This window comes from Heloderma suspectum, chromosome 1, assembly GCF_057233095.1.
Source record: "Heloderma suspectum isolate Gila_16-S chromosome 1, 16-S_ref, whole genome shotgun sequence".
Taxonomy (NCBI): Eukaryota; Metazoa; Chordata; class Lepidosauria; order Squamata; family Helodermatidae; genus Heloderma; species Heloderma suspectum.
This window is the reverse complement of record NC_139458.1, coordinates 412,919,537-412,935,052: the sequence shown is the minus strand read 5'-3', so window position 1 is coordinate 412,935,052 and position 15,516 is coordinate 412,919,537. Positions and strand designations below refer to the sequence as shown.

The window sequence follows — 15,516 nt, the reverse complement described above, 5'->3', positions numbered from 1 at the left end:
CGATAGTGGTTTTGACAAATAACAACCTGCCCACCCAACTGCAAAAATGTCTGCACACACACACAGTCCTCAGTAGGAGATGATCTATTGATAAAGAGCTGCTGCATGCTTAAGAACTTGAGCTTCTTGAACAGGAGCAGATTTTCCATGATCAGAGCTATACGTTGCTATATTATATAGCCCCAGTATGTGAGCTAGATGCAGAGAACAAACAGTCTCTAAGGTACCACTAGGGCTTAGCTGCACAACCACAAATCATTAGAAGTAGTTAAGAACTTCCTGTTCAAACAGAGTAAGTGATGTTTGGCAATTGTGTTTCTGTATTATACTGTACTGGTTTATAGCACATTAGGGGTTTTAAAAATAGTATTTTGAATTAGATTTACTATGCTGCTATCCACACTGGTTTGTTAAGAAATAAATACGTGTGAACACTGATCTTTAAGCTCTAAGTGAATCTTGTGCCTTGGCAATTTCTTGGAGTTGTGCCACTAATTTCAGCAAACAAAGAAGCTCAGATTGCAGAAACACATCTAGAACTTTGTATTGTCAGAACCACAACTGCAATGGTCTTTGTTACTTTCACTTCATAAAGCCCCGGAGTCCACCAATGGTTTGCTGGCAGTTCCCAGCTATTATAGCACAAATCTCTATCTTTCCCGGGAAATTTCTTATGCAGTTGACTTATTCTCCAAATTTCTCCAGAGCATGACTTTGGTATTTCCAGAACTTAGGTTCTAAGTACATGTTGTGACAAATAGCAGCACAACACTACCCAATGGAATATTTGATATCCCACAGATATCAAAGGGTTTATCTAAGGCTTTTAAAAGAAGGTTTTAGAAGCACCCCACAGGAAACATTTATTACATTTCTAATTCACCCAATAAGTAATATTCTCTTTACTTAAAAAACTAAAACACCACGTAAGAGTTAAAAATATAAAATACAAATATTTAAAAGAATAAAATACAATATAATGCAATATCATATTGGGATAAAATAAAGAACAAGAGCTTTCAAAGCCCAACATGTATCCTCATCAGTGGTGTGTGTCAGTTCCGTCAGAGGCCAATAATAAATGGAGGCTATATTTTTTCGGTCTCTGACTGCTTCTCAGACAAGCCTAAACCAGTTCACTCCATATATTTTTCTAATATAACACACACTTATCCAGGAATGCAATATGCATTGGGATTAGCATCAGTGTTTTGTCCTAGTTGCCACTTGGCAATACCAAGCATCAACAGCCACTCACCTGATAATCTGTGGCAAATTGGAATTGCCTCCAGGCAACGAGGTGAGAAAGCTTTTGTAAAACAGAAAAGAGATGGCTTTTTTCTTTCTTTCATGATGCTGGATATGCCAAAAAGCAATATAAATATGCAAGGCCAAACTGGCTTGTAAAAATATATTGTGGTCTAGTAACTTTTGTAAACCAGTTCATTAGACTGAATCACACCTTCTACAAGTATTCTAATATACACAAATTGCAATTTATAGCAAACTTTTAACAAAGTTATTAGCCCACAACCATTTTTTACTAGCCTGCCTGCCCACAATATACCTACATTAGTTATTTGTGCCCCAAAGCAAGGGGGGAAGTATTTTTGTAAAATGTAATTCCCCTGGACTGCAAGGAGGTCAAATCAGTCAATCCTAAAGGAAATCAACCCTGAGTGCTCATTGGAAGGACAGATACTGAAGCTGAAGCTCAAATATTTTGGCCACCTAATGCGAAGAGAAAACTCCCTGGAAAAGACCCTGATGCTGGGAAAGACTGAAGGCAAAAGGAGAAGTGGACGGCAGAGGATGAGATGGCTAGATAGCATCACCGATGCAATGAATATGAACTTGAGCACGCTCCGGGAGAGAGCGCAGGACAGGAAGGCCTGGCGTGCTATGGTCCATGGGGTCACGAAGAGTCGGACACGACTGAACGACTGAACAACAGCAACAACAAAACAACTTATCATACACTGGTAAACAGATACATACAAACTTGATTTATATAGTTTAAAGATGATCAACTTCCACATATCCTTGCACCCCAATCCTATGCATGCTTACATAGAAATAATCTCCACTGGGTTCACTGGGTGTTCTCCCCAGGTAACTGTTCGTAGGATTGCAGCCTTTGACATTTTACAACTTCTAAACTTTCTGTTTGTTCAAACAATGTGAAAAGATTTCAAACAGCTGCTTCCAAGTTAGGCCAACATTTTCACTAAAAATAAAATTTAAAAAATCAACTCCCTCATGTTCACAGCTTTGGAAGGATTCCCATCATCACATAATTCTAGATTGACTTTGACAGCTCATTTTCTCTTAATAATACTTTCTACGAGTGTAGTGAATCAATAAAATCTGAATGGAGACAAGAGTACTAGAAGAACTCATCCTTGCTGGAAAAATACCTCGAACTCTTGATCTTGACCAAGTCAGCTAAGTTTACAGTAGAACATCTTGGTACTGAATCCATTAAACTTGAACTGTATAGAAAGAGATGATTCACTGCTTAATAGAATCCAGTTAAGGTTATTTATTTGGAGGGAACAATCCTATGGGGATAGGCGGTTGCCTATCCAATGCATGGTGGCAGGAGCATGGAGGAGATCATCTCTGCCACACTCCTGCCACCCTGCATTCATGGCTAGATGGCCCATTTCGGCTGCCTAGCCACAGGACATGGGAACGTGGAGTGGGGAGGCCGGACAACACATAGGAAGTGCTTGTACTGGCACTCCCGAACTCCCCGCCCCTGGGAACGCCCCCCTTTGCCCCGCTCTGCACTGCTCTTACGAGTGCAGAGAGGATCGACGCCACCTATGAGGCGGTGGGGGAGGCGGTGGGGAGGCGGTTCTCCAGGAACTGACCAATCCTATGGCCGTCTAACTGCCACAGGATTGTGTCCTAACTTGTCTTTGAAAAAGTTCAGACATGCATCAATGTTCACAACACAGATCGGAAAGTTTTGCTAAGGAGCATTATAGAAATGTTTTATAAAACCAGAGCTACTTGCCCTGAGAAGTTGCAAACTCCCTTTCTCTTAGCTTTCTAAAAGCATACTAACTTTTTGGTTGCAATCCTATACATGCTTACCTGAGTGTGTTCTATTGAACTCAACAGAGCTCACTTCTGAGTGGACATGCATATGATTGCACTATTAATCTGTTAAAAGTATGGTTTAAACCTACATCCTCCTATTGCAAGGAGTTGAACAGAATGGAGTTTGACATATTTCATTCAAATATTGAAGTTGCTGATCAATTAAGCAAAGTAGCTAGAAATGGTCTAGCTTAATTGAGTGCTGGGACCAGTAACAGTGCACACTACTACTTTCAAATATTTCAATATAGATTTGAAAGGGCTGAACAATTAAAATGAAAATCTTATACTGAAACGGGCTGCTTAAGTTTCATTTTTCCATTCCCTCAGCTTCCCTTTATTTTTCATCTCAGTTTCTTCGTTTCTTTCTTCTATTATCCCTTTTTCCCTCAGTTTTCCTTACTCTTACAAAAATTCAGTTGCTATGGCATTCTACAGAATCTGACTAGGGAAGAAAGGTGGGAGGGGGCACATTTAATTAAAAAAAGCATTGGAGAATTCCTGCCCTACAGCTACTTATGTATGATAAGATACTGTGAAAGAAGAATTGTATTATTAAGTTAGATAGTAATATGCCCCCTCCCCAACCAGCATTAGAGTCTAAAAACCTTGGATTTAAACAGGACACCCTATTTGTTGCATTGGCTCACAAGCAGCTTCTGATAATTTGTGTTAACTGGGGAAGGAGATGAGGAAAGGAGGTATTGAACAAGTTGCCAGTCGAATTTATCAAAAATAAAAGGCTCTCTATCTTCAAGGAGACCTTCCAGGAAAGGCTTATCTATTAATATGAGCAACTGGGGCATCAGTGGGGAACTTGTGTGGCCCTCCAGATATGTTGGCCTACAACTCCCATCATCCCTCACCACTGGCTATGCTGGCTAGGGCTGATGGGAGTTGTAAGCCAAAACATCTGGAGGGCCACAAGCTGCTGACCCCTAAACTAGGGGATTGGCTTTAATTTATTTTTGAAGTAAGTGTATACCTTTGCTTCTGCCTCACCTTCATCTTGTTCCTCCTCCACCCCATCACCTGACAAGAACTGCATGATACTAGGGTTCAGGCTTATGAAGTCATAATGAGCAGCTACACAGTACCAACTGAGTCAGTGCATCACCAAAACAAAAGATAATCTAGTTCAAATAAAAAGGAAGCAATTATTAATTTTTTGAAACAGTTATTTGAAGTTCTTGAGTGGCATAATCCTGACCTAGTGCTCCACTGAAATAATAAACAATAATTGCCAGCTAAATGAAGCCTACACACACAAAGTATTAATTGGATGATGCAACAATGACCCATCTAGAATATGAAATTTTTTCCTTTAACTAATTCTATAAACTATTCTGTAAACACTGAAGATATTTAATTTAAGCATATCTGAGGGCCTGATTCTTTCATTTTTATAGAGAGAAAGAACAAGTCCCAATGATATGAATTCAGCTACCTGGGCTGTCCAAGAATCTCTGAAAGCTAAGCTCTTGTTTGATCAGTTAAGTGTGGGCAATCTAAATGTTTATTTGATTTAAGAAGCTGGGGGTGGAGGTATAAAGAAAAATGTAAATTAAGGATGCAGTCTTGCAATGTTACACAAAGCTAGGCATAATTATTTCAATGGCGCGAGCCAAGCATAAATGGGTACATGATGGTTACCTAAGTATTGAGTGTTCAAGCTGGCAGACTAAGTGTTCAAATTATTGCATTGCACCCTCTAAAAACAGGCACTAGAGTTGCACATGACAGTCAAGGAATGATTCTATGGCAACTGCAAAAAGCAATCTCCTACACGATACCTGTTAAGATGGTCAGCGGTCGGCATTATCAAAACACAGCAAGGAGGCACTTAAACTGCATAGAAAATGGCAGCAAAGGTAGAGCGTGTGGTACAGACATGAATGAATAATGAAAGGAGAAACTGGAAGCCTGGGTGGTATAGGGTAGGGGGTTATGCCATGGGCGCATAAAGGGGTTGAAGCACTAAGCAAGGGTGGTGGTGTTGCTTTCCCTGCAGGATGTGACTTGGCTTGCTCAAGTCCATCCTCAGCTACATGCTTTGGCAGCTCCTTTGTATGGTGCACCTCTCCTCTGCTTGTGGCACTGAGTCTGAACTGCAAAGTTTAAAATGTGAGGCACTAGTGGGTGGGTTTTTCTGCCTTTGGGCAAAACTCTGAATACATGACCTCTAGTCCCTCTATGATCCAAACACAGGGTGACAGGATAGCATAATAAGAGAAACCAAGAAGTATAAAAGTGCATTTGACATCTTTTGTTACCAAGAGGTGGAAAGGAAAACCGCCAGCAGGGGTCAACTATATAAATGAGGCAGGGGGTTAGAGTGAAAGTTCATAAAAAGGTGGGGAAAGAAGTTGCAAAGCCTTTTTGGAGGCCAAGAAAGGATGGGGCAAAAAACAAAAAAACAGAGGTTCTGGGTTTCAGCCTTTGTTCATGGCAAGCTGCAGAAATATGAACACTTGTAGTGTTATTTCATGTCATATTACCTGCCAAATGTAGAACAGATACTTTAGATAGCTTAATACAAAATTCACACAACCAGGTTAAAGGGAAATACTTCAACGAAGTCATAATAAACAGGTTTTACAGCCTGATCCTGTGCATGTTTACTCAGAAACAAATCCCAAGTTTAACAGGATTCAGTGTATCAGCAATTTACTTTTTGGTAGGGTCGATCCAAAAGCAATGTCACCACAATCATGAATAGCTGGGGCCTTCAGAACACAGTTTTGGTTTGGAAACGTATACATCAACCTAGCAGGATTATGTGCAGTATATGTGCCTGCTCAATAACAGATTTAGATCCTAATATGAAATATGTTTACTTAGAAGTCAGTCCATCTGTGTCTAATAAGACGTACTAGGAAATAAGTGTGCTTAGGATTGCAGCCTACGTGTTAATGACTTCAGACAGTTGTTAGAGCTTTACATTCACACAGAACTTCAGAGTAATCTAATGCAGAGTAAATGGTTGAAGGAATCAGCATATATTCTGGTTATTTTGAAACACATACTGTGCCACTTCTGACAAACTGAAGATCATAAAATGTGACAGTTCATCTAGTTGGTGAAGTGTAATCACCAAAGTAGTAATGCGGTAAGTGCAACTCAGGAATCACCAAAGTAGTAATGCGGTAAGTGCAACTCAGTCAGCCGAGCATAGAACTTCTTCAGCCTGTGTCTGGCAATATCATGCTCCTGACTAATATTATTCATGAAGTGTTGGTACTGAACCTAAACTGCACTTTGGCTTGAAGTCTATACCCAGCAAAAAGAAGCCCATAACCACTTTTAAGGTGCACTCTTATGCATGTTCAGACAGAAAGAAGTCCAACAACTCCCAGCAAACCCCAGCCAACATCTAAACATGCATAGGACTGTGCTCTTAGGAATACATATACCCCAAAATCAATAGATAGTATATTAGAGATGTGAATGCCAGGAAAAGATCCTGAAAAAATTAGGGGCGGGGGAACATTGTGCCCCCCCCAGGCAAAAATAATCCCTGGAAAATTTTATTTTTCAATTATTTCCATTTGTTACGAAGTAGCTTTCTTTTGAGTGAACAGCACTGACTCCATTTTGAGACACAGCCACAAAGCCAGGCGTCTTCATTCCCAGCCTCAGCAAAGGTGGGAGAAAGGCACAGGAATGGGGTTGAGAGCAACGTGTAGGACTAGATCAAGCAATTCAGTTTCTAATGGACTGCTTAAAATGCACTCCCCAAAGGCAAAGGTGGGGGTAAAAATTCAGAGGAACATGAATGTGCTGGATAGCAAGAATAAAAAAAATGGGTAAAAAAAAACCGCATAAGCAAATGGCGGCAGCTACGGCTGCTACCATTTGTATTCCTTATTTTTCTGGGCGCTACTTGCATTCCCCTTTCTTGTCTTCATCTTAGTCTACGTAAATATTTACGTAGACTAAGACGGTGAAAAATGAGGAACGCAAATGGCGGCGGCTGTAGCCGCCGCCATTTGCATACGCTTTTTTTTTTTTTTTTACCCAGACGTGATAGGCTACGCAAATCTTTACGTAGCCTATCACGTCTGGGGGGGTGGGGAGAAAAAAACACAGACTGCAAATGGCGGTGGCAGCCGGTCGGAAGACCAGCCGCCACCGCCACCGCTGGAGCCGCCGCCATCCGAAACATCCGCCCCAGGTAAGTCTCATCCCGGGGGGGATCCACGGGGGGCGGCAGGCCGTTCCACGATGGATTTCGGGGGGCCGAATGCACTGGCATTCGGCCTCACTGAGATCCGTTGCAGAATTCTCTGACATCCCTACCTGCAATATGCTCCTATTGTTGAACTCCAGCCTTGACACCTGCCTTTAAGACAGTCATTAAGATGCAAGGTCACCTTTTGTTAAGTGAACAAGAGCTCCTTCACACTGGGCTTTTATCCTGCTATTGAGGTTGCTCCTTCATGGAAGTTTGTGGGCTCTTTACATGACACAGTGACCCTCCTGCACTAAATGCCCTTTGTTCCATTTTTAAATAGATCGCAGATAATGAGCTATAAAACTGTTGTGTTCCGCTTCAGTTACCTCCATCAAAAGAGTTAAAGCAGCAAGAAGAGGCTGAGATCAATGACAGATAATGGAAGACTCAGATGGGGAGGGGGGGAAGGGAAAAAGGAAGCACATGTAAAGGGAGTCAGTTGTGATCCTACATTTAAAATGGAAACAGAACCCCCCCCCCTCCTTTTTAAATGCAGGATTTTAGACTGGTGTAGAAATGCCCTAAGAGATAGTAGGTAGGACTTTTGTTTTTGGCAAGTACAGCCATCATCCTCAAGCACCTTCTTTTGTTATAAAGGATGGAAATCAACCCTGACTGCTCATTAGAAGGACAGATACTGAAGCTGAAACTCAAATATTTTGGCCACCTAATGCAAAGAGAAAACTCACTGGAAAAGACCCTGATGCTGGGAAAGATTGACGGCAAAAGGAGAAGGGGACGGCAGAGGATGAGATGGCTGGATAGCATCACCGATGCAATGAATATGAACTTGAGCACACTCCGGGAGAGAGCGGAGGACAGGAAGGCATGGCATGCTATGGTCCATGGGGTCACGAAGAGTTGGACACGACTTAACGACTGAACAACAACATGGAAGGCCAACTCAGTCTTTCTCCCATAGCAAGTAGCACCACCTCCAGTGCCTATGGGGAGTGTCTAGTTCATCACAGTTGTGATGTCACTGCCTTTCTCTGAACTGTATAAGACGCCTCAGATTGGGGGAGTCCCAGAGGTGGGAGGCCATGCTGCTGAAATCACTCAAAGAGTCTCTCCTCCCAGAGGAAAGGCTCCATGCTGAAATCACTGAAGTCACTAAGCTCCTTGCTTGCCAGAGCAAGGTACCAACAGTGGGTGCTTTGCCTCCCCAGTCAAGGCTCTCCGCTTTCCTTCCTCTTCACCTGAGACCAGGAATTGCAAAGCACACTAGTTCCTGTCTGCAGGAAAGGGTTTCAGTCCAAAGAAAGGAATATTGCTTTTAGAAGTTCTTTGTAGAAATTGTAGCTCCCCACCCCACCCCCCAACCTGTGCATGTCTGTGTAGGCTTCAGGAAGACTCCTAACTTGGTGAAGGCTGGAGCATCCCCAATTGGTCTTAAATGTTAAATCCATTTGCTCAGCTAATTCCCCAAACTAGCTTGTGAATTTGAATCTTTGCAAACCCTAATAAATGTGCCATTGTGGCATTATCCTCTCCAACAGTGTCTGAGTGTGAATCTCTTTGGGTGAGAATTGCCTTCTTAGCCATAGATGCTCTATCGCCAATGTCTAAAGATTCCTTATAAGTGGGTGTGTGAGTCTCGTTAGAACGTGTGCAAGTTTGTACACAAGTCTAACTAGAGCATATCACGTAACACGTTTCGTCCCTCTTCTCTTTGCCCCACCCCCCATTTTCCCCAGTCCTTCACATCTTGATTCAGACTGGACTCTGTGTTCAAATTCCTTCTCAGCCATAAAAGGACATTCAAATTTAGCTTATCATCAATTTTTTAAAAAAAATATGAACCCACAGACTTGTTGCAATGTTACTTAGCTTAGGGGATAAGGTGGGCTATATACAAAGGACTTAATGGAAAACTACGGCTAGTTGAGAAATCAAGCAATCAGGAAGGGAATCAAAAAGTATAAACCTAGGGGTCTGATGTTACATCTGAACTTAAAACTTCCAATCAGATCATTTTTATGAGAACAGCTGGATAATAACCATCAAGGTCTTTATGCATTTCTGTCCACCTAGCACAGTCAGGGTCCCTTCCAAATACTAATAGTTTTAGTACTGGGGCTGAAAATCCTTTGTATGATCCCAATAAATTCAAATAAAGTGTATCAAGTGCAAAATTGCTCAACACATTTCCTCCTCAGAATTATTACCTTGTTTTCTAGGAAATGCTGCTTTAGTTCTCTTCCTGTTTAGAATTTTAAAACTTCTGCATACAAGAGGCTGGGTCACACAATCACCACAACTTATACAAGCCACTGTGGTTTGTTTAGGCTATGGTGATCATGCGAACCAGCTCAATTTCTCCAAGATTATAAAGCAACTCAGTTATTTTTAGTTCATGGCCCATCTGAATTCTCTACAATATTTCTAGAACTGATCCAGTACTAGCCTCAAAACTACACACTACAGCGAGAACAAAGGGAAACAGTGCCATTTCTTCTGTGTTAACTTAATGCTGTTAAGTATTCATAAGGCTCACAGCAACCTAGTTAATTCAGAGACTGTCCTGCTCTGTTACCCTTTGGCAGCTTTACTGGAAAAAAAAACCCCTAGGCCAATACTGAAGTCTTCACATATTGAAATACGCAAAAATCCTGTACAGAGGCCCTTAAATCAAGAATATGTAATGTCTACAATATATTGAGGCACATAGTGTATATCTAGCTTTACAAATATTAGAAGATTTCCACAAACTAGAGAACATCTACAAATATGACTTGTCTGCTAACATTCTCCACTTCTGATCTATGACATTTTATAAAATGTTCTATCACTCAAACAAAGAGTTTCTTGGCTTAGGCCTTAATGAGTGAATCGACAGATGTGTTTGCACAAATTGAAATTTCCTCAGGGCACTTCTACATTGCTCTAATCCACTGTCCTACAGGTGACCCAGAATGAACATTTTATTTTGTGTGACTATTTGCAAGGCAAGCAAATATCATGCTCCTCATTCACCATGCATGTTGTCCTAACATTAAACCATTTCCTGGATATTTTTAACCCTAGAAATATACATCATGTTACCTCATGGTTACCCCAGTGAAGCCATTTTGTATGAAAGAGACCTTAATACAAAGTTAGTATTGTATGTATGTACACTACAAGAATAAAATGGAACCAAAAAAGCTGCTTTGCTTGACTACACCTTAAGGCAAGGTTTTTTAAATAAAATAATGTATTTGCTGCCACAAATGAAAATTCTACTATTTCACAGTGATCATGTTTACATGTTTCCAGTTCTAAGGTCCACAGCCCTATGTACACCTGGACCCTAGAAAGCCACTGCTAGTCATCATCATCATCATCATCATAATTAGACAACACTGACTGAGATGGACTAACGTGCTGATGCATAAGGCAGTTTCATGTGCACATATCCAAGTGTGTCACAATGGAATCTGTGAGCCTACTTCAGGGCAGATATGTTTAAAACTGGGCTATAAGGCTCTAAATTTGCAATGAGATCTAGGGATTAGACTGGTTCTCAACTTTAAAATGGAAAAAGTCAATCTATTTCACAGTTTTTTGAGACTAAGACTGTGATCCAACACACACATGCCTGGAAGTATGACCTACGGCAGGGGTGCAGAACCTTGTGTGTGGAGGTGCATCCCAGGGGTGGGCGGGGCTGAAGACAAAAGTGGGCAGAGCCAAAAAAAGCCACCATATTTGAGCTTAAAGCTCTTATTGCCAGGAACTAAGCCTTAGGAGAGGCATTTCAACCTTTTAGAATGGGGGGAAAACCACACAAAAGCCAAGAAATCACCAAATGATCAAGGGTTAGAGGGAAGGGGGCTCAAGGGTTAGAGGGAAGGGGGCTCAAGGGTTAGAGGGAAGGGGGCTCAAGGGTTAGAGGGAAGGGGACGTGTCCATCTGGGGACCCTGGGAAGGTCACAATGGAAACTTTGGAGGGCTGGATTTGGCCCTCAGGCCTGAGGTTCTACACCCCTGGCCTACAGCTTATAGTGGGACTTCAGATTACATGTGCCATGTCAGTCAATATGAAATAGTTTATAGTCTACCCTGTATCATGTCCTATTCAAAACAACATTTTTCCTATGAAAGTCAGAATAGCTGTTCTATGAAAAGGAGAGAAATTTTATTTTTGCCAAATATATCTTGTATGCAAAGACTTCAAATGCAAGCTTCTTCCTTTTTAAAATGGCAGAGTACATACTATAGAGTACTATGCAGATTTGGGGTTTGTACCATTACTGATCACTGGCCATTCAACTGGAAGAATTCCTTTTCATTTTTTTTAAATACAGGCCATTAAGAAGACATTATCAAACTTGATACTCCCGTCAATGACATAGCTAGTACAGAAACTCACATATCGCACCACTACCAAGGTTGCATACCAATTCATTCTTAAAGATATTATATCTTATTCATAGCTAACAGTAAAAACGTTGCATTAAGCATTTTTGCAGTACTATGTATAGAGAACTTGATATCTGTCATCCTCACAAAACAATCCTATGAGGTAGTGTGTGTGTCCCCCTCCTCATTTGGAACTATGACTGAAGGGAAGTGACTTACACTACAAAAGGCTGCTTCCAACACCCCAGAATTTGTACAGACTGTACTACAATGTAAGATGAAGCAAACTGCATGCAGTCAGTCATGTGCAACAATCACAAACTCATGATTTGTATGCTTTCGTACATACAGACGGGCTTCTGGGCACAAAATTAATCACATCTGAAGTTGCCTTCAGTTGATCCATGATTTAGTTGCATGAGAATCTGAATACAGAACCAGTCCGATTAAGCACTGATCCACACACAATGGGGAGGAGCCCATGCTTTGTGTGTGCGCACGCAAAATTAAATTATCTCAGGTAGCAAGGCTGTGAAAGCCATGAGATGTCAGAGAGCACTCCTGCTAGACAGAGTAGACAATACTGGGCTAGATGGGCCAGTGATTTTACTCAGTTTAAGTCAGCTTCATGTGTTAATATAGTTCTTTTATTCATTCATAGTATCTACTTATTATAACCATTTCTTACATATACCGTTTGACAATGGTAGCCACAATCAATAACTCAATATATAATAATGTAACTCACTTAACTCAATAGATGAACAGGTCAATGAAGCTTGGGGTGGCTTTAATAAAAAAGCGAACTGCTATGAATGATGGGATCCATCCGTTGCGGGCCACAAGCCTGGAAAAACCATAAGCACCTCAGGGGAAAAAGCGTGCCACCAACTCTGAAACGACCTATTGCAGTTCAGTTGTGGGTATTGGATTTCAAAGCCAGACAACTGAAACAGAGCAATAGGAGGCAATAAATAGCCCCGAGAAAAGACTCCACTTGGAGCAACAATCCTATAAATCAGTGTTGTTTAATTCTTCTCACACATTTGCTTGTAACTCTCCCCCCCCCCACTGATCACAAAGATGCAGACCTTCAGGGCCATAAAATAATTGCCACCCCATCCATTATCAATAAATATGGGGCATCCATTATCAATAAATATGGGGTTAGCAATATCGAGTCAGCAAAACCGCTGAAAGGATATTTTTGCAGTTTCTCTACTCCCACCCCCTCCACCCAACGTATCACCGACATTAACTCTTCACCCACCCAGTCTCGCCCACGACCTTGCAATAAGCTGTAACTCGACATCTAATTGCTCAAGCATCTCAACTTGCAAAATGAATGAATGAACTAACGGGTGGAATTCTAGGTGCTCGGACCAGAACTCAGCAGCTTTTACCCCCTCCAACCCCATTCAAGACTCCAATGCCGTCTCCAATGTTAGCCGAACTTAAGTCCCATTTACTGCAATGGGTCTACTCTAAGAAGGACTTGGCACTGGATCCCACGCTACAGCCGGAGCGTATTCGCGTCTCTTCCCCGCCCCTCTCGCCGCAAGACTTTTAACAATGCTTTATTAACCGAGATTAGGGCAGCGCGAGCCGTAATTCACCGAGCGCCTTCCACCTCAAGGCTGCGAAGAAGGAAGGGCACCAGCAATCACTTAGAAGCGGGGAGGAAAATCTCTCTGAGGGGGGCCCGGAGAGCTGCTTGCCCCGCAGGAACTCGGCGGGGGTTTGTGGAAGAATATTGAGGGGCGGGTGGGTCGGTTCCCCCCTTCCTGCCCCCCTTCCCTGAAAGCCTCGTTGCGGGGGCGGGAAGCGGCAGCCAAGGAATGTCGCCCGCTTCCCCCCTCATGGCGGCGGGGCCTCTTTTGAGAGCGGACCGGCCAGGAGCGGCAGCGGCCAGCTTGGCCTTCCTCTTCTCCCTCACCACACAACCACCCTCCTCCTCGCCAGCCGGGCTCACCTACCTACGCCCCGGCTCAGCACCGTCGGCGGCCGCTGAAGGTGGCGGTGCTGCTGCGAGGCCGGCGCATCTCTTTCCCTCGGTTCGCTCGCTCGCCCGCTCAGCGCCGCGCCGGCTCCCGCCCGGCTCCCAACATCACCTCACTCTGCCCCGGCGAGAGCTTGCCCCGTCCTTCCCCTCCCCTGGCGCGGAGCCTCCTCCGCCGCCGCCTCCCTCGGCCTGGGAAACGGCTCTCGCCTCAGGCCCCGGGAGAAAGGGTAGCAGCAGCGAGGGGGGAGGGGAGGGCAAGCGGGGAGGGCGGGGCAAGGGAGGAATGACAGCGCCGCAGCCAATCGTGCGAAGCAGTCGCCTCTGGCCCTTCGTCCAACCGCTGGCTTCGGCCAAGGCAGAGGACAGGGCCGAGTTGCAGCCTATAGCAACGCGGGTCTTGTCGACGTTGCCCCGTTAGAAACCGGAGAGCCAATCCTCGGTCACAGAATGTCCGAGCCGCGCCCACCGCTCCTCCTCTCCATCTTGGCTACGGGCAGATGGCCGGGCACGGGGAAGGGGTTCGGCGGAGCGGCCATTTTGGAATAGGGGAACGAACATGGCTGACAGGGTAGAGAGAAAGGAACGGTTTGAAGGGGGAGCGAGGACGGTACTTTCCTGAGGTAATGCGAACACACAGACCCGCCCACCCTGGACCGTGTTTACTCGGAAGTAAACCCCACTGTCCTCAAACGGGGCTTATATTCCCACGTAACGGTGTACAGGAACACCAACCCTGCGCGCTCGCTTACTTGGGAGTAAGCCCATTGGGCACTCCCGAGTACACGTGCATCGGATCGGGGCGCATGAAGACCGCGAGCAAATAATGCGTAAAAACGACGGTCGGGGGAAACGCGGGTTTTGACAGCCGCGTTTACTCAGAAGTAAGTCCCTTTAGTTCCGGCGGGACTTACTCCCGCGCGCAACCGTGGCTTGGGACCCCTCCACGAAGCAGAAACAGCCACTGAGAGAAACGCATGTATTACGGGGTAAGCTTTCGTAAACCGCAGTCCACTTCAGGCGGTCTTGGAGCCCCGTGAAGGGTCTCGGGGGCTGATTTGCATATAACCCATGATGCAAGGCGCGCGGGGACGGAAAAAGAACATATTTCTTTGTCCGGATAAATTTCGCATCTTCGTAAACCTCGAGCCCGGATTTGGCGGCTACTGCGTGTTGCTCCAGTAGCCCCTTGTTCCAGATGCGATGCTAGTTGAGTGGTCACGGTGGCGAGATACCATAACATCAAGAAGTGTCGACTGTTCTGTGGAAACGTTTGTGAGAGCGCGTCGGCCTGTTCTCTTTGGATTCCGGAGGGCATTCTTGAGTGGGAAGTACCTTCCCCAATTTTTGGAGGCCCAAAGGCGGGCCGCTTGTATCTGTGCTATAAAAGCAGGACTTGTCTGAGGAATGTGCAACGAATCCGCCAGTAACAGCTGGGCAAGGTGTGGAGCGTTATTAAAGCCCAGTAGCTATAAAAATCTGTCCTACGGCGAATGGTTTTTTCTTTCCGTTCTGTTTTCCAATTCTTTCTGGCAACGAGGTTTGCCACACGCAACCATTAGGGTACAACGATATGCACGCTTATCTGGGGGTAAATCCCGTAGAATTCAGTGGTGCTTATTTCTGAGTTGACCTCTCTAGGATTGCATAATCAGTCAATTTATTTGTATACTGCATTTTCCACAGTATGTTGTGCTCAAAGCAGTTCACAACACCAATAGCCATAATTACATTATAATACAACATAAACTCCCATTACTGTTCATTTAAAATATTTAAAACTTGAAATAAGTGCAAGATGTACCAGTAGGTCAGTTAACAATGTCCAATG

The 15,516-nt window shown here is 43.8% G+C and overlaps 1 protein-coding gene across 5 annotated transcripts in view; it reads right to left on the bottom strand.

Annotated features, from left to right (window-relative positions):
- The window catches only part of SOCS5 (suppressor of cytokine signaling 5), an 80,131-nt gene extending 66,056 nt beyond the window's left edge, over positions 1–14,075 (bottom strand). For 3 of the 5 annotated variants that reach the window (XM_084829017.1, XM_084829016.1, XM_084829013.1), the window contains exon 1: positions 13,663–13,949. The gene's annotated coding sequence lies outside the window, so the exon portion shown is untranslated. Of the gene's footprint in view, positions 1–12,434; positions 12,534–13,662 lie in introns of all 5 variants that reach the window. The other 2 variants (XM_084829014.1, XM_084829015.1) reach the window with 2 other exon arrangements.
- Between the last annotated feature and the right edge of the window lie 1,441 nt (positions 14,076–15,516).